The 20,695-nt window shown below is 36.3% G+C and overlaps 1 pseudogene across 1 annotated transcript in view; it reads right to left on the bottom strand.

Moving 5' to 3' along the window:
- Positions 1-17,773: 17,773 nt before the first annotated feature.
- The window catches only part of LOC308266071 (cytochrome b-c1 complex subunit Rieske, mitochondrial-like), a 199,927-nt pseudogene continuing 197,005 nt past the window's right edge, over positions 17,774-20,695 (bottom strand). The window contains exon 2 of the transcript in view: positions 17,774-18,411. The product of the transcript in view is annotated as a cytochrome b-c1 complex subunit Rieske, mitochondrial-like (transcript). The remainder of the gene's footprint in view (positions 18,412-20,695) is intronic.

The following is a 20,695-nucleotide window of genomic DNA, read 5'->3' as shown; positions in this document are numbered from 1 at the left end:
AATTTAGATATTTTGAGCATGTGTAACTCAGGGCCCCAGGAAGAGGACTTTATTGGTGAAATAGGTAAGGTCCTTGATAGTCAAGAATATGGATTAGGCTTCCAGAACTGAACTGTTAAGGTTCATACTTAATAAAACTAGTGATCCAGGTTTTGCTGCTTCCGAGCAGTAATATCTGTGTCAGGATGAGCTGCTACTCATTAAGTTGGGTACATTAAGAGTGGGTAGTTATCTGGAATATAAAAAGGGTATGCCAACACATGGAGGTAGAAAGCCTGTAATTCTGTGATTTTTGAGTAGTTTACAAAAGAGATGAATACCCAAAGGAACAAGATTGATATTGAAGATGGTGCAAATGAAACTTTTCTCCCTAAAGGGTACACAGAATATTATTCAATATTGAGGCTCAAAAATGCCAGAGCAGATTTTTCCCACGTGGTTAGAAGGTTCTCTGGTAGAATTGCTGTAATACTCTCCAGGATGGGCATTCTCCATTAAGAACAAGTCCTAGTGTTAGGAGTACAGCTTCAAGGTAGCATGCTTGCCTAGAATGCACAAGGCCTTGGGTTTAGGCCCCACCAGTAAGAAATAAAAACAGGTCCTGGGTAATTGTGGAAAGCAGATTCTTCCAGGCACAGCTGATATGAGTACTTGAGCAATTAATTATTTCAATTAGAGTTCATTAGAAGCAAGTACAAAAAGCAACTCTAGTTTTTCTGAAAAAAAAAAGCAGATAATTCAGGAAGCTTTGAGGTTCTAAAAATGAACAATTTTTTCAGGGTCTTGGCAGCAAAATGAATGAAGTTTAGCTATTTTCCAGCTATGGGGCATTTGTTTGAATACAGATATTCAAAGTCTTCCAGTCTGTTTTGTCTGGGACATTTGTGTTCTGCCTGTCCAGAGAAGGGCAGAGCACTGAAATAAGAGATCCGTAGATACCTTGCAAGAGAAGAAGGAGGTTTCTCCAAAAAAAAATAAATAAAGTAATATTGTCAGTGTGAGAAGTAATACTGACAATAACAGATATGCCTTTGTATCACAGACCTCATCTAGCCATAGTCCAAAGACATGAAAAATGCCCCATCGATACAACTATTATATGTACAAAATACACACACACACACACACACACACACACACACACACACACACACACACACTTCCCAATAGAAACAAACTAGTCTAATATATTATTTAACTTTTGTTTATGTAAGGAACTTTTATTTTTTGCATGAAGTCCTTCTTTCCTCCCTCCCTCCCTCCTTCTCTTCCTTCTTTCTTGTGGTGTTGGGGATTTGAACCCAAGGGCATTTTACCTCCAAGCTACACACCCAGCTCTGTTTTAATTTTTTATTTTGAAACAGTGTCTCACTAAATTTCTGAGGACCTTCTTAAAGTTGCTGATGCTGGTCTCAAACCTGTGATCTTCCTATCTCAGCATCCTAAGTACTGGAATTACAGGATTGTGCTACCATGTCTGTTTTCTTTCTTCATTTCATAGTCAAAATTCTACTTGCTTTCTCCTAGAATCTTTTATGTTCTTTCCCCCATATTCTCAGGATCCACGTCTTAATCTCTGAGGGTTCTAAATTGTGCTTATCCTGCCTTGTAAGACGGCTGCATCTACTATTAACAGTTACAAAAAGAAGTCCCAAGGGATTCCACATTTCCATTCATTTTGCCCTATCTCTGCTGTACAAATCCTGTTTTTTTATTTAAAATCAAGGTATTCACGCCGGGCGTGGTGGCGCACACTTGTAATCCCCGTGCTTGGGAGGTGGAGACAGGAGGATCACGCAGGTTCGAAGCCAGCCACGTTGGCTTAAGAGACCCTGTTTCCAAATATATAAGTATAAAATAGGTCTGGGGGTGTAGCCCCGAGGTAGAAGGGTTTCCAGGAACCCCAGTACCACACACACACACACACACATACACACACACACACACACACACACACACACACACACACAAAATCAAGGTATCCACCTAGAAAATATAATTTCTATTCTTCTTGTCCCTCTTTCCCTGCATATGTTTTCTGACAAGAAAATGCCAATTGGCCAATTAGCAATTTGAAGAATCAAATGAACAGAATGACTACAAATCTCTGCTGAAAGATTTTTCTACCCACCGGTCGAGGTGGCGCACGCTTGTAATCCCAGCATTCGGGAGGCTGAGACCTGGAGGATCACGGTTTGCAGACAGCCTCAGCTACTTAGCAAGGCCCTCTGCAACTCAGTGAGACCCGGTTTCAAAATAAAGAATAAAAAATAGGGCAGGGGTGTAGCTCGGAGGTCAAATGCCCCTGGTTCCATCCCCAGACCCGCAAAAAAAAAAAAAAAAAAAAAAAAAAAAAAAAGATTTTTCTATTTCATACCCAAATTTCTTCATAACAATTTTACTTAAAATAACAGATTATGAAAAGACAAAAAAGTGTGATAAATCATATTGAGAAGGGTCTTTCTCACTTCCCCTCCTGGCTTCTTAGACATTCTGTTTATGGGAGAAATAGCAACATTAGGTGGTCAAGTAGTCATACATATTCCTATGATTTTTTTTTCCTGGCCCCACAGATGCTTTGGGTTGGAGAGGTTCATAATAATGACAATATATTACAAAATAACCACAGAGAATCTCTGGGGAATTAACTCATTGCCTTAATTTTTATTACAAATAAGTTTCTCAGTTAAAGGTCATGATGTTTAAGATACCACGAGGGCATTTAAGGTGTTCAGGAAGCCCACAGGCGAGGGAGCAAGAGTCCATTACAGAATATGTGTGCCTTAATGAAGACAAATTTGTCCTTTGATCATTATAAAAGGGTACATGTAATAAATCAAAGGGCAGCTGTGTGACCCTTCAAAATATGATAGTGTGTGGAAAGTAGCTCAAGGATGCGAGCTGCTTCTGGAATATTTGTCTGTTAAAAGTCAAGGCAGGTAAGCCTCAGTTAAGTTGATGTTGTTAAGTCTATGCAGATAACATCATACACACAGCCAAGGTTTTCCTGAAACCCTTAGGAAAATACAGAACCATTTGGAGACAGGGGTAGTCTGAAATGCAGAGACACTCTCTTGTATCTATAAGCCTTTCTGCAATGAGGGACTTTCAGTTACACTTTCACCTTTCACATGGGAAACACATCTGTCAAAAACTCTGGATCCATTTTAAAAGGCCCACATTGGTTCTTCACATCCTGTCACTAATCAAATCTTGTCATGCTGCTTTGTCCATTGCAGCTTCAGAGTGAAGAATTAAATTCACTGCAGCTGGGCATGGTGGTGCACGCTTGTAATTCCAGTTCGTGGGAGGCTGAGACAGGAGGATCCGGGTTTGCAGACAGCCTCAGCTACTTAGTGAGACTTTCTGCAACATAGTGAGACCCTGTTTCAAAATAAAGAATAAAGAATAGGGCTGGGGTATAGATCAGAGGTAGAATGCCCCTGGGTGTAATCCTTAACGCTACACACACACACACACACACACACACACACACACACACACTAAATTAAAAAAAATTATTGCAATGGGCTTGTGCTTTCTACCAGCATTTAGTTCAGAACTACCTGAAATCTAAGATGATAGGATTACTTCCTTTGTCATCGCATGCACTGTGAGTACTTTCCATGAGCCACAGGTGCTTTTGAGAGCAGGTGATACTATATCTGGAGTGCAGTTACTAGGAGTGGGAACCACTTGCTCTTGCATTTATTATTATTGGGCTAGTCAATGATGATGAAGAACAGCTAGCACTTAGTCATGTACAGCTTGAATGCATGAGTACCCAACAACCTAGGGCCCATGCTCAGTATCCATCTGACTCTAGAAGTATGTGAGAGGCTCTTTCCCAGAAAAGCTAGATACTTGCCAAAGGGGATATTGTTTTACTCTAAAACTCTAGAGGGCTATGCTGTGGCTTTTTTTTTCTCAGAGCCTATTATAAGAGCTATAAATAATTCCAACCTACACAGACATTTTAAGCACCATAATGTCTGTTGTGTCAAAAAGGTGACCGTGTAGACAAGTAGGCAGTGTTTCCACACTTGCCACAAATGGGTCATAACAGAACATCCAAGTATGATTTATATTGCCTTCAAAATTCTGAATAAGCCCAGCCTTGCTCTCTCCCTTCCTTTCTTTTCTATCTTTCTTTCTTTCTTTCTTTCTTTCTTTCTTTCTTTCTTCCTTCCTTCCTTCCTTCCTTCCTTCCTCCCTCCCTCCCTCCCTCCCTCCCTCCCTCCCTCCTTCCTTCCTTCCTTCCTTCCTTCCTTCCTTCCTTCTTTCTCTTCTTCCTTAAACTAATTGTGTTAACTTTCTATGCCACTGTGATATATTACTACAAGTTTAGCAGTTTAGAAAAATATGTCTATTATCCTCCAATTATGAAGATCAGAAGTGGGACACAAGTCTCTGTGGTTGACCTGCGGTCTCTGCAGGCTGTACTGTGTTCTGGGGCTTTAGGAGCACATTTGTTTCTCTTGACCTTCAGCTTTTAGAGGCTGCCTAAATTACTTGGTGTGTGATCCCTTCCTTCTTCTTCAAAGCTAGCAGCAACATCTCCCTCTAACCCATGTTCCATCATCACATTTTTCTCTTTCTAATACAGCAAATAGAAACAAAACAAACAAAAACCAACAAAAATGTACTGTTTTTAAGGACTTTTTTGATTAGATGGGGCTTACCACACTATCCTAAATAATCTTGTCCCCATGAAAGGTTCACATACTTTTTCTTTATTTTTATGGTATAAGAATTGAATCCAGGCTATTCTACCTCAGAACTATACCTCCAGCCTATTTTTACTTTTCATTTTGAAGTAGGGTCTCACTAAATTACTATGTGCTGGCCTCAAGCATGTTGATCTGTCTGTCTTAGCCTCCCAAGCACTGGGATTATAGTGTGCACCACCATACATAGCTAAAGGTTCATATTTACAATCTGCAAAAACCTTCTGCCATGTAAAATGACATACTCACAGGTTTCAGGGATTAGAGTGTAGCTCCCCATCTTTGGGGGATGAAGGGCATTACTCTGTTGTTCATACTGAAATCCTGAAAATGGTCTCTTGAAGAGATGGCCCATTAGGTCCACTTCTCAGGTACCAGAAGGTGTTTGGTTTCTATTTATTCAAAAGGGATTATTCAGTTTTATTTATTCAGTATTGTGCATCACCATATACCATCAAATAAGTCATTTTATTGAATTAGATAAGTTTTGCTTACCTACCTAAAAAAATTATGCTATGACTATGGAAGGGGTATTGGGCTTAAAGGAAAGAAAATAAGATCTCTATTAAGACAAACTAGTGAAGTATATAAAGTAGAACAAAACAGACAAGAAGCTGTGATCCACCACAGGCAAGTGGCATATAACAAACAGAGGGAGAAGGAATTGAGCACTAACCAGAGTTAAACTCCCTTGAGCTTGATGGGAGGTGGGATAACTGGAGACTGATCCAATGCACTTTCATTTTAGTCCTCACCAAGAATTGAGAATCAAGGGATGTCTTCCATAACTGTAAATGCCACAGTAGCTCCAAAAATGTAAAACAGAGTCATTGGATTTGTGTGGTCCAAAATATGATTGTTCTAGAAATTACTGTCAAAGGCAAGAGTCAGCAAGACCTCTAAGTCATGAAGAGCCAATAAAGAAAATACAGAACAGATTTCACACATACACAATCTGAATTTTGAGATGGCCCTTTGGGCCACCAGTGTGAAAACTAGGACATCTCATTACTCTATAGGCACAGAAGTGTCAATACAATCCCAAACACATAACTTTAACTGTAGTCTAAAGTTTTAGGTATTGTTTTAAAATACCCTGATATCTGAGATGGGGATTCTTGTATATTGTCCTTCTATTTTCTCATTTACTTTGGGTAGATGCTCGCAAATCACTAATCACTTATAAGAAATAAATCAAAGATAAATTAGGTTAGAGAGAATATAGGGCTATCTTCCTGAACACCTAACATGCTATGGTAGGTACTTTTTATGGTAAGTATTTAGTGAGAATGATATCCATAAGTACTTGTTTTATTTTAGTAGCATCTTTTACTAACTAGGCACAATTCTTTGCTTGCAGAACAAATCATTCTGCACTCATTGAAAGAGTAAGCTGTAGATATTCCTTTTTCTGATCTGACAATTCAGTGTTTTACCTCTAGTCTGTTCCAGCTCTGCTTTTAGGTGTCAGCTTGACCTGAGAGATAGGTTTCTTAGTATTTTTGAATTTTATTTTTCACATCTTCACTTAATAGCATTGTGGTAAGGTATGCAAAAATAAAATAATTATGAACCTATGACTTAGACAAATGAAAATTTATTTACAAAGTTGGCTTATAGTTTAAATAAAGGCATAAAAGTAGTTATAAAGGTATGGGTGGAGGTCAGAGGAGTGGAAGGTGGGCTGTCCCCAAAAGCCATCAGTGTGTGTGGTACTATATCTGAATCCACTGGATTCAGCAGTCCGCTGAGTGTGGGCTACATATTAGGAAGCTGGAAGATCAAAGAGGGCGGGGTGCTACCTGGGGAGATAATGGTCCTTTGCAGCAGCAACTTAACCTTGAGAAAGTGAATGCTTCTAATAGATGAGATCTTGAGAACTAACCTGGCTGCTCAGCTAGTCATCTGCCCTTTGAAAGCACACAATGTAAACTTCATCAAGTTCTAACTTCTGGAAGGTAAGTAGGGAGCATTACAAATCCCTTCAGTTTTGTTCAAGTATAGACTCTTCGTGGAGGCCTATGCCACCTTTCATGTTTAATAACTTATTTAATTTAGAATCAAACCAGTAATTCTGCCTTCCTGATATCATCTGTCTCACTTCTTCTGTTCTCTTTTTGTTTTTATTATAATATACTCTAAACCTGTATATAATTTACTTCTTTATCATTTTCACTGCTTACTCTCTTCCCTAATATAATGAAAAGCTCCCTAAAGATGGGATTTTGTTTTCTTCTACTTTTTACATATCAGTACCTGGCATAGAGAAGATGCTCAATAATTATTTATTGAAGAAATGAACTACCTAAGAGCTCAAACTTAAAAACCATGCTGTATTTAAAGAACAAGCATATGAAAAAGGCAAGATCAGAGACACGGGGTTAGGTAAATACACACTAAATTTGAGATTATGACTGACCAGGGCAATGCAGAAAAGCAATGAGAGATTAAAAGGCAATGCTTTGGAGCCTGAAAATGTTGGATTTCACTTTAATCATTGTGCCATGGATAAGAAAGAATATATAGGAAGATTTAAATTTAGGGTTCTAGCAACAAATTACAGAACTATATGCTTTTTTCTGAATTCTCAGGTTGCAGTGCCAATGGCGAAATCCTTCTAGACTTCTGAATATACCATAACTGTCTTTCAGTGTTAGAAAAAAAGAGATATAAGTAGGAAGATAAAAATATGACCCAGGTGATACTAAAACATTAAAAAAGCAAGAATATGTAGACATATATTAGAGAAAAACACAATAAAGTAAATGCGAAAAAAAATCAAGGAACAAAGAAGAAAAGGATTTTGGAAATGCAGACACTGATGGGCAGCGCAACACGAAGTGAGATTTCAAGCAAGAAAGTTGGAAGATGTTTGACATTAATAGTACAACCAAACCTATCAGGCAAATTTGATTAAAATATTTTGAAGGCCATTTGTACTCAATGTTGCTCTTTTTTTTCTATAATATTCACTGCAAAAAATCACACTTTTCTTGTTCAGTATGTTACTGAAATTATAAAGCCCCGGGGTAGCAAAGCTCATTCGTCTCACCCTCTTATTTATTCAACACTGTGCTAGTTTTATGTTGTCACTAAACACAGAAGATTCTCTCACTAATTATAAATTCAATGCCAATTTCAAAGAACTGAAATGATTGCCTAGTAGATAGGATATTAACTGGGAATTCACAGATGGACCAATAAAATGTGATAGCATGTTTTGTGAGTATATATGTATAGTGTTTTGAAGGAAGGGTCCATATTTTTTCATTACAGTCTTGGAAGAATCCATGGCACCCAACATGCTAGTGAGTACTAAGATACCAATCAACCCTGTTTTCCCTTAGATGGAGGTCCCTCCACTGATTCAGGACTTTCAGTTATTCAATTGGGAAACTTTCTGGGCAAACCAGAATAAGTTAATCATGAATATTGTATACTTTTTATATTTGGAAACTTAAATCTGCAATAGTGGCATGAGTTTCTAAGAACTCCAAACTTACTGACAAAGGTGAAGCCTAACTTTAGGGCACCTACCTTTTCCATGTAAATATATAATTAGCATTTTAAAGAATGCCTCTCTGAAGTTCTGTCATTTCTTCCTCGAAACTATCATATAGGAAATAGTTACCACGGGCAAATTATTTTTCTCTACTTCTCTATAGAAGTTATCTCTATAAAAATGTGTTCTGTATAATCCACAAATAAGTATAGAACGACAACTATTTAGGTAGAAACCTGATGTAAATGAACATCCAAAGAAATAGTTTGAAAAAAAGGTTTAGTAAGAGTCTGGCTCTGTTCTAGTATTTCAAATTCAGCCACCTCAATGCTGGCTTACCACAGGGTTAATTACAATGAAGTAGAAGACGTAGCTTCTACTTTGCTAACAAAAAGAGAATTAAATGCTTACTTTGACTGGATTTCTTTGCAGAAACTAATTTTCAACTAAAATGTGAATTTTAGAGCAAGTTTGAGCACTGTGTAATTTATTGCTGTTGATGGACTCATCTGTAATGACATACCCTAAATCATATTTAATGGGATATAGTCTACGTTTTTCAACATGTTTTTTTTTTTTATTCACAGAGAGGCTGTATCATGATAAATATTATCTTAGAGTAGTAGTCTGGTTGTTAGGCTGACATGCATGTGACAGTACTGAGGTTTCAATTATCTACTTGCATCAATCAATCTTTTAGTTTTCAACACTGTTGCCTGCAGTAATGTCACAGCTTTTCTGTCAGACAGAAGAACTTTGCGGGAAATGTTATTCATTACAGCTGCAAATCTGTCACTGTGCCTGGCATGGCTTGTTAATGACAACATTTATTTCAAAGAGCCATGTTTCGCTTTGTTGCAGGAGAGTTGACTTTGTGATCGTAAAGTATAATGAAATGCCAAGAAGATGAAGTGAACAAAGTTTTCCAAAAATACACTAAAGTGATCCAAATCTGTTTAGAAAAAAAGAGAAATACATTCACATTCCTATTTTTATGCCATTACTTGAATTCACAAATGAGCACCCTTGGAGACCAGAGGGCTGTGTCTGGGTGGTTACAGAAAGAGCAAAAGATTGTTTTTCCCCTCTGTTGAGACAAGACTTCAGTGTGCACACATTATTTGACTGGACTTAGACAAAACAGAGAATGTTTAGTAGCATGTTTATTTGTGTTTCCTTCCAAAAAACCTTTGTGAAACCTGAATAAGGTCTTATAGATGTGGATAGTAATTGAGTGAAAATAATATTCTTAGTACTTTTTCTGTGGTATTTAAAAAAAATTGTGTGAGAAATGAGATATGGGTTACCAAAGTGAGAGATAAAAAAAGTGGAGTTATAACTCTATTTAAATGGAAAAAGTTAATTTATGGTTTTGTCAATTCATAATTTGGCATACAAACTTCTTAGAAGTAGAAATAATACTGATGGCCATAAAGCTTCTACTAGGCGGGTAAATTGACAAACAAGGCAATAATTATTTGTATTTTCTATCCAGGAATGACAGGTAGGACCTATTTATCCCTCCTTTATATCTGAACTGAACTTGTCCCTTGTTTTGACTCATAGGATAGAAGTAGCAAAGTTGAACTGGTTTTTAAGTCTTAGTTCCAAGAAGCCTGTGCACTCCTTGTTCTCTTTGACTCTCACCAACCTGGGGTCTCCCCAGCTCGAAGGATCACACAGGTTGGAGACAAAGGTGCGTTTCTGGCTGAATGATCTCAGACCAGCTAGCTCCATTCATCTTGACAGCTGACCTTGGAATCAGAAGTGAGCTCAGCCCAGACCAGCATTCAGTACAAAACTGCCAGCCTATGAATTCATGAGTTAAAGAAAGTGTGGTTGCTCTAAGCCATTAATTTTGGGGATGGCCTATTATTCAGTTTCTTTATTTGGAAGTTAAGGTATTGAACCAAATATTTTTTGTTTGTTTCATGTTCTGTCTTCTGTGAATCATGTGAATCAAGATGAAATGACTATAAAAGAAAATTGAGATGGCAGTTATGACAAAATTTATAATGTATGATGTCTGTGTAAAAACTAAAATATCAGTGTGCATACATACATACATATATGTATATATATGTATATATATTATATATAACATACACTATATATACAGTATATATATATACATACATACACACACACACACACACACACACACACACACACACATATATATATATATATATATATATATATATATATATATATATAGTTATTTTCTTTTTTCTTTTTTTTTTTTTTGCGGGTCTGGGGATGGAACCCCGGGCATTTGGCCTCCAAGCTACACCCTCTGCCCTATTTTTTATTCTTTATTTTGAAACCGGTCTCACTGAGTTACAGAGGGCCTCACTAAGTAGGTGAGGCTGTCCACGAACTGTGATCCTCCAGGTCTCAGCCTCCCTAATAATGGGATTACAAGCGTGCTCCACCATGCCTGGCTTATATGTTATTTTTTATCCCATTCTCTTTTCATCTGATTTATTTTCTGTTTATACCTTTCTGTGCCACTCAGTTTCTAAGAACCATTATTGGTTTCTCTATACTTTTATGTAAATTTTAAGGGTGTGTTTTCTCTCTCTCTCTCTCTCTCTCTCTCTCTCTCTCTCTCCTTTCTCTGATATTGGTATTGGGCATTGATACCAAGGACATTATATCTCAGAGCTATACTTCCATGCCCAGCACTTTCTATTTTTTATTTTGAAACAGGATCTTATGAAGTTGCTGAGGCTGGCCTAGAACCTGTGACCCTTCTATATCAGCCTCCCAAGTACTGGGATTACAAATGTTGAGCCACCATGCCTGGCTAAGTTCTAAGCTCTTTAGCAGGGCATATATGGACCTACAAGAATACTTCCTTTCTGAATAGGCCCAAAATTGCCATATCTTCTTGGCTTTATATAGTTTTCACCTTGTTTCCCAAGTATGCCCTTCTTCCTTTTATTTGCTTGATTAAAACCACGGATTAAAACTCACTTGAAATGTCATCTCTTCCATGTAGTCCCTTCTTGGTGACCCACTTAGATATATTTGCTAATTAACTTTTTTAAAAAATGTTTTTAATAAATAGATTGTGACTTTCTCTTTTTATTATTGTTTCTTGCTTAAATCATGGAATCTTGGCAAAGCTTCAATTATTAAAGAAATCAGATAATAACCACCTACAATGACCCAGCATAAAGAGCTGAATTTAATCACATGGAAGAGGAAAGAAGAAGTTACTGAAATTGAAATACCTTTTAGGTACTATCCAAGGTACTTTTAAGTTTACTACAGACAGCATTCATTTACAACTTTTTTCCAGCAATGCCATTGGTTTGTCCTAAAATAAACACATTATTGAAACTAAATTCTAGGAAGAAAAATAATAGACCCTTAAAGGAGCAATTTGTTTAACATAAAGAGTTTATTCTTCTGCTCCTTAAACACCAAGTATTATTTTTATAAGTAGAAAAATAAAAATGACTAACAGAAATTTAAAGTGAAAGACTCACTGACAGTAGTAACTGTGCGCATTCATACAGGATAACTTGAATCCATTTAACCAGAAAATTATTATCAATCGATTTGTCATCTTCTAAGAGCTGAAGCTACAGAGGCTCTTGTAGCTTTTCCTGCAGAAAAAAAAAGTGGACAAACTGCATAATTGTTGCTTGCTAATTTTCCTGGGAGAAAAACATGAACTCACTTTGTCTAGACATGCTGATTGTAATCCATCATGCAATGATTAAAGAGTAATACTCTCCTTCATTATACAGAATGTTAAAGAGACCCTTGAATAACAATTAGAATTCTTGAATCACAGAACATAAAGGGTCTCATCTCATCATATATTTTCTATGAAACAAAGGATATATAAGAACTCATACACAAAAGAAAAATGATGATAAATTCTTCATTCTTAAGAATAAGATAATGAAGTAACAATTATATTGCAAGAATTTAGTGCAAGAAATTTAAAATTAGATACCATGTAATCCAATCTTCAGAATTATTTAAATGTAAATATTTCAAGATCTTAATATAAAACATCTATCTATTATCTATCATCTGTCTGCTTATCTGATAAACCCCACCTGTATTCATAGTGACATTAATTCCAATAATAATATTACAAGTTCTATACTAATGCAGAGATTCTCTGCAGTGTTACCTCTGTAATTGTTATCTTTTATTATATTTGTATGTCTTTTTCATACACATGTATTTTATATCTTCTGCTTGGTTTTAGTCTTTAATGAACAGAGTATTTCTTCTTGCCCTTTTGTTGTCACCATAGTTGATTGAATGTCTGCTCAATTTTAATCAATAACTTATTGATTGATGACTAATATTAGAGAACATAAATTATCAGTTTCTACTATCACTTGCTCACATAATTTATCATTTTAAGAAGTTAAACTATTCCCATTGAACCTTTCTCAAATAGTTCTACATCCATAGAAATCATCTCATATACATCCTGCCAATACTGATCAACATCAGGTTTCTCAACTCACAACATTAACTTTCAATGAAACTCTTAGCAACTCAGCTTTGTATCAGAGCGCATGCATTGACAAAAATTATGCACTGTATTTTTCTTCATCTTCATTAACTTGCCAAATGTTTTATCTCTTCTTTATTATAGTTTGGGAGCCCTTTGAGTGCAGGAAATGACTTATTTATTTACATATTCTCCACCATGCTTTCCTCAGTTCTTTGAACGTTGCATAGTGGGCACTCAAAACATCTATTAGTTTTAATAAGTGATAATAGTTGATGTTTAAAATTTCATAACTCTCATCCATGTGTACTTCTGCCAATACATTTGCAGTTGTATTCTTCCCTTCCACCTTCATAGGAAGAGTTTAAAATTACCTGTGTAGAAAAAATGCTTCTTAAATCCCCTCAAATGAGCAGATCTATTTAGAAGACCAATAAAAGTCAAAGTAATCATTATAATGACTACAATATTAATGGAAAACTGGATTCTAAAAATATCTAACATATTTCAGGGAATGATAAAGTGGATTAAGATTTTCAGTGATATCTGGAGTAACAACCAAGCTAAATGATTTTTAGAGTCTCTTCTTCATATGTCCAAGAGTCTGTTGGCTGGTTCTATTGCCTCCCTTTTTTTTTTTTTTTTTAGTATACTTCACTTTAAGACAGGGGATATACTCAGGATCTGATTGAATGACAGTTATCAACTGTCACAAGACCATTTGAAAGTGAAGTACACTTGCTACCAACTGTCAGTGCCAGATGCGATGGCAAATCACTTTACAGACTGCTGACAAATTGCATTGATATTTCTTTCTACTGAAGAGCTTCAATAATTTACACTAATTGGGCATGGGCCAGTTTGAAAAGTGGGGCATCTAAGGTACTTTAGGAATATTTAAAAGAAATATAATTTCTTTACCTTTAAATTTTTAGAGTTGTACAATCTTGGTTAAAGAAAGGTTCCAGAAAGCATCTACAACATCTACAACACTGATGAGCAGATGAATGATTTGTTAGAACATTGTCCATGTGTTTATAAACAAATAGAGAAATGAAGCTGGAGGAGTGCCAAGAGACTGAAATTTAAGCGATTTTTAATATGTCCAAATAATGAGTTAGTAAAGCAGATGAAATTCTCTAGAGATAAATCTATACTTATGTACAAGTTTTTTTTCTTTTTTGTGGTACTGGGGATGGAACCCAGGGGCCTTTACCTCTGAACAACACCTTCAGATCTATTTTATATTTTATTTGAAAAAAGGTCTTACTAAGTTGCTGAGAGCCTCACTAAGCTATTGAGGCTGGCTTTGAACTTGTGATCTTTCTGTCTCAGCCTCCCAAGTACTAGGATTACAAGTGTGCGCCACTACATCCAACAATAAGATATTTTTTTAAAAAATAGGTTCCAAGTCATTAGGCATGTGAAAGATTAGCTAGGGTACAGCTACAGTAGCATTATAAAATATAACAAAAGTAGAGTTTTTAATTTTCTTAATTAAAAAATTTAATTTTAAATTTAATTAATTTAAAATTAAAGTTTTAAATTTTCTTAATATAAAGCAAAAATATCCTTCAAAATAAAATGATGAAGCTCCAGGCATGGTGGCACATGCTTGTAATCCCCACAGTTGGGAAGCAGAGACAGGAGGATGGCGCAGGTTTGAAGCCAGCCTTGCTGCCTTAAGAGACACCGTTTCCAAATAAAATATAAAATAGATCTGGGAATGTAGATATATTTTAAAATATAAAATAGCCTGGAGGTAGAAGGGTTCCATCCCCATTACCATCAAAAAAATAAAATAAAATAAAATGATGAGTTGTGTTAATAGAATACTCTCTACTTCAACATAGAAGAAATAATTTTAGTCTTCTCAACATTGGCAAGTCTTTGAAACCACAGGTATTGTGTCCAGTTTTAGATACCACAAGGTGGAAGAGACTGTCACAGACCAGTTTAGTCCAGAAGGAAAATTACTAAACAGAAAAGAGCTAGGAAACCACGTCCTATGGTGGAAACCCTGGAGACAATTAATCTAGGCCCTGACAATTCTAGCACTAGTACCTTGAACTCTCACCAGGAACAGCTGACTTGACATCTTACATTTGTCTCCTCAGAAAAGAACCAGGGAAAATGAGTAAAAATAAGTATAGGACAAATACTAGCACAATTTAATAAACTTTATAACAATTTATACCATTAGATATCAGGACCTAATGTCTTGATCGATACTGAACTCTCATTAGAGTAATTAAGGTAGGGATAGTCATATATTATAGAAGTGTTTCTTTTTATTTACTTATTTTTAATTTTTGATGTTATTAAGGATTGAAGTCACGGGCATTCTATCTCTGAGCTACATCCCCAGCTCTTTTATTAATTAATTAATTAATTAATTAATTAAATTTTGGTTTAGAAAAAGGGTCTCAATATGTTTTTGGGAATTTTGCTAAGTTGCTTAGGCTGGTCTTGAACCTACAATTCTCCAGTCTCAGGCTCCCAAGTACTGGCATTACAGGCATGTACCACCATGTCCAGCTCTGTGGCTTTTGACTCAATTTCTTTTTAGGTATAAGATATAGTTATTATAGTAATCTCTTAACTTTTATTTGCCATTCAAACCTGTATTTATCAAGCTTGTCTTCATCATTGTGTAGTTTCCACTATCCACAGAACAGGAAGCTTGGGTTTCCATTCTCACAGTGTCCTGACTCTCCTGCATGCAGGCTCCCTACATTTTCACTCCCTTCTGGAAGCCTTTTGGAGCAGGTTTTAATGCCAACACCTCTACCTGTGCCCCATGTAGGTTAATTTAGAAGAGAGTAGAGAGCCTATTTCAGACTTCAGTATCAAGCTAGGTTTCCTCAGAATGTATTCACTTTTTTATTTTTATTTATTTATTTATTTTTTGTGGTATTGGGGTTTCTGGAAGCCCTTCTATCTCTGGGATACACTCCCAGACCTATTTTATACTTATTTTATTTGGAAACAGGGTCTCTTAAGCCAGCACAGCTGGCTTTGAATATGCGCGATCCTCCTGTCAAGCCCGGGGAATTCCAAGCGTGCACCACCATGCCTGGCCTTCACTGTTTTATTTTAAAACTACTAATGAGTTGGGGGAGAGCAGGGTGGCTGAATTTAACCAGGATGGTTGGATTTAAACTCCTGTTACCTTGGGCAAAGTACTCAACCTGGAGGTACTTCTGTTTTTATTTAGCTTGGTTTTTTTTTTTTTTTAACCTATTAACTAGGCAAAAATAGAAACCTTTTCTCATGGTTTTTGAAATTATAAAATGACAATTTACATAATTCCTATTAAGTCAATCATCACTTGCTATTCTCAGTATTATTTTGAACTAAAAATTTAGATGTGAGTAGGAGAAGCAGTTCAGATAGAAGTAAAAGTGCTAGAACTCTGACTTGGTTGTGGTGTAGGTGGTTATTGTGAATTTATGGAGAAGGTGACACATGATCTTCATAAAGACCAAGTGGGACTGAGGAATGTGTATTCCATCTATATATGGTGAGGCATTTGTGCCTAGATTTCAAATCAAAGGGAGACAGTTCTAGATGAGAGATCTCTACAGGAGGGAGAAGATAGCAGATTGTGGGGCTGCAAGCTCCACATGTATGTATTGACCATTTGTATTTCTTCTTTTGTGAAGTGTCTATTTAATTCAGTTGTCCATTTCTTGATTGGGTTATTTGTTTTGCTAATGTAAAGTCTTTATGTTCTTTGTATATTTGGGATATGATCCCTTTTTCAGAGGGATAGCTGGTAAAGAACTTCTCTCCTTCTGTAGGTTTTCTCTTTAGATTGTTGGTGATTTCCTTTGATGAGCAAAAACTTTCTAGTCTGATGCCATCCCACTTGTTAATTGTTGTTTTAATTCCCTGAGCTTTTGGTGTCTTGTGGAGGAAGTTACTACCTGAGCCTAGATGTTGAAGTGTTGAATTCATGCCTTTCTCTAATAGCTTCACCATCTCTGGTCTGATTCCAGGTCTTTGATCCATCTTGAGTTGATTTCTGCGCAGAGTGATAGGTAAGAATTTAGTTCCATTTTTATAGAAATGGATAGCCAGTTCTCCCAGAACCATTTGTTGAAAAATTTCTTTTCTCCAGCATATGTATTTAGTCCCTTCTGTCAAAGGCCAATTGACTATAAGTATGCAGACTTGTTTCTGTATCTTTTATTCTATTCCATTGGTCTGTGTGCCTGTTTTTGTGCCAAGACTGTACTGTTTTAAATACTACAGCTTTGTAGTAAAATTTGAAGTCAGGAATTGTGATGCCTCCTGCATGGTTATATTGCTGAGAATTGCTTTGGCTATTTTGTGCTTTTTTTCTCCATAGGAAATTCATGACTGATTTTTCTAGGTCTATGAAGAATGTTGTTGTATTTTGATAGGAATTGCATTGAATCTGTATGTCACCTATGGAAGAATGGCCATTTTGGTGATATTTATTCTGCCTATTCATGAGCAAGGGAGATCTTTTCATCTTTTAAGGTCTTTTTCAATTTTTTTCCTTAGCATTATAATTTTTTCTTGTGTACCAGTCTGTAATTTTTAATTAGAATTAGCTATCAAAAATACTGTGCCTTTCAAATCTGTGACTATCCTTAACAAAGTTTAACAGTGGCTTTATTAAGCAAATGCTTGAAAGTATTCAACATTAAGTTCAATTTATTTCACATTAATGTTAATAATATTTTCTTTTTGTGTGTGTCTGTGGGTCGGGGATGGAACCCAGAGGCATTTGACCTCTGACCTATACCCCCTGCCCTATTTTTTATTCTTTATTTTGAAACAGGGTCTCACTAAATTGCGGAGGGCTTCACTAAGTAGCTGAGGCTGTCCATGAACTGCGATCCTCCAGTCTCAGCCTCCCACATGCTGGGATTACAAACGTGCATCACCACGCCCAGCTCTAACATTCTTAACAAAAATTCTTAAACATTTCAAATCAACCAGTTCAGAAGTACAGAAGGCTTGGTCTCAACTTTTCTGAAATTACATAAAGACTGAAAAAGCCTGAGACTTGAGTCCAAATCTCTAGCCAACAACTACTATATCATCACTGGAGAATTCATATGAAGGAACTTCAAGGTTGAGAGGTGCAGGCCCCTTTTGGGTCATGCCAGATGCATCATAGTGTGACCCATGGCAAGGGCAGTAATGACCACCCAAATCTCCTTCATTTTCAATGGGTATACAACCAAGATGAGTACAAACACCTATCAGGATAACCTATTCAGGTTTCTTTACTCATTCTAAATCATGTTGTGGGTCCCTCAACTGGGACATCTGCACTGCAGCTTCCTGATCAAGTTCCTTCTTGGTTCAATGTTGCACAAATAGGGGCTTGCCTCTCTATTTGAAAGCCATGTTCTTGCCTTCTGGAATATAAAATAACTTGATTTCAATTTTGGACATGGCCAATACATTGGCATAAGCACTCATGCTAGAAACAAACTGAGAGACAACATTCTTGGTAGTGTATGCGACACCCATAGTAGTTGTTGCAGTTACCAAAAGGAGAAACCTTTTCTAGCCTCACTGTTCTCTTTTGAAGATTTTTTGCTATCTAAAACCTCAGTGCAATCAAAGTCAGAGAAATCAGGCACTTTGACATGTGTACGGTAATACTGAGCAGAAGCAGGCACACTGAGGCCCATGGAGGCAGCCAAAGACTGACCCACCCATCACCTGGCCATTCAGAAACTCCCAACACAGGTAGCTTCAGGGTGGCGGACACCACAGTATGTACTAGGAGCCTCAGTGTGTCCACCACCCCATGGAATGTAGCCAACCTTAGAATTATAATTTTTATTGTAGTAATATTTTCCCTCTGTAGTTAGGCTTATTTCTAGGTATTTGATTGGTTTTTAGGTTATTGCAAATAGAATTGTTTTCTGTATTTCTTCATGGATTCATGGTTATCAAATAGAAAATCTACTGATTTCTTTGGGTTGATTTTGTATTGTCCTACTTTGCTGAATTGGTTAATCAGTTCCAGTAGTCTTTTAGTTGAGTTTATTGGGTCTTCTAGAAATAGGACCATATTGTCTGCAAACAAAGATAGTTTTAATTTTTCTTTTCCTGTTTGAATTCCTTCGATATACTTTTCTTGTCTTATTCCTCTAGGAAAAATCTCGAGGTCTATATTAAAAAGTAGTGGTGATAGTGGACATTCTTGTCTTGTTCTTAAATTTAGAGGTAATTCTTGCAGTTTTCCCCATTTAATATGATGTTGCCTTTGGGCTTATTGTATATTGCCTTAATGATTTTCAGATACATTTCTTCTATTCTAATTTTCTGCTGTGTTTTTAACATGAATGGGTGTTAGATTTTTGTCAAATGCTTTTCAGTATTTATTGATATAATCATGTGATTTTTGTTCTCAGTTCCATTAATGAAATGGATAACATGTATTGGTTTGCTACATTAAGCCAACCTTGCTTTCCTGGGATTAAATCAACTTGGTGTTGGTGTACAATTTTCTTGAATTTGTATTGAATGTGCATAGCTAGTGTTTTATATAGAATTTTTGCATCTATTTTCATCAATTATGTTGTTTCTAATTTTCTTTTAATGAGGTATCTTCATTTGGCTTTGGTATTAATGTGATAATGGCCACATAAAAAAGTTTAAAAACTTCTATCTCTTTCAATTTTTTTTTTTTTTTTGTGTGTGTGTGTGTGGTACTGGGGATGGAATCCGTCTACCTCCAGGCTACACTCCCAGACCAATTTTATATTTTTATTTAGGAACAGGGTCTCTTAAGCCAGAGAAGCTGGCTTCGAACCTGTGCCATTCTCCTGTCTTCACCTCCCAATCACAGGGATTACAAGCATGTGCCACAATGTCCGGCTTATCTCTTTAAATTTCATGAAATAAGTTGTAGAGTTGGGTTTAGTTCTTTTCTGAAAGTTTTGTAGAATTCAGCTGGAAACCCACTTGGGCCTGGGCTTTTCATTGATGGCAGAATTTTTATTGCTGTTTGTATTTCTTTGCTTGTTATTGGTCAGCATAAATTTTCTATGCCCTCTTGATATTCCTCTGTAAATGGATTTCCAAGTCTTTTTCCATGTTTGAAATAATTCTCTGAGATTATTTCTCTGAAAAGATTATGGATACCCTTGGTCTGTTCCTTGATCCCTTCGTCAATGCCTTTTATCTTTAAGTTTGGGTGTTGCATACTGTCCCGTAACTGTTGGATGTTTAGATTCTGTTGTTGTAATGTCTTCTGAATACTGTTGACTGTGCTTTCAGTTTTGAATGAACTGTTTTTCTAAAATTGTTATTCTGTTTCCATTTTATCGAATCTTCAAAAATTATTTTTTCATTCCTGTCTTCAATTCATTTATTGATGCCATTTCATTCAAAGCTTCTTTCTGATTCTTAATATCACCATTTTGTCTTCATTTCTTGTATACTTACTGTGAGGCCTTTCATCATATTAAAGATCAGGATTTGGAATTATCTTTCTTGCATTTCTTGTAGATCAGTATTGGTGATCTCACTTGTTGAGTTGTGGAAACTTATTATTTCTTTACTGTTTTTCACTGTCATATTTTCAGAACTTACAGGTATGTGTTTCTGTTTTCTTGGCATCTTCTTCCTCTTTTGTACTTTGTTGTTGATAAATGCTACTCTAGGTTGCTGCTGGAAGAGATGGCTCCAGCTACCACTCACACATTGATATTAACCTTGAAGGCTGCTAATATAATAGCATTGTTGGGTTTCAGGTGTTAAGGTCAGGTATTCTGTCTGTTACCACCTTTATAGAGAGTCAGCTCAGAGGTGTGAGTAAAATAGTTTGTGACTATGTACTTTTTTTTTGGTGGTATTGGGGATAGAACCCTTCTACCTCTGGGGTAAACTCCCAGACCTATTTTATATTTTTTTATTTGGAAACAGGATCTCCTAAGCCAGCGTGGGGCTTCAAACCTGCGTGATCCTCCTGTCTCTGCC

Source organism: Muscardinus avellanarius (genome assembly GCF_963383645.1).
Source record: "Muscardinus avellanarius genome assembly, chromosome: 8".
NCBI classification, from domain to species: domain Eukaryota; kingdom Metazoa; phylum Chordata; class Mammalia; order Rodentia; family Gliridae; genus Muscardinus; species Muscardinus avellanarius.
Note: the sequence above shows the minus strand (reverse complement) of the source record. Positions and strands in the feature narration are given on the sequence as shown.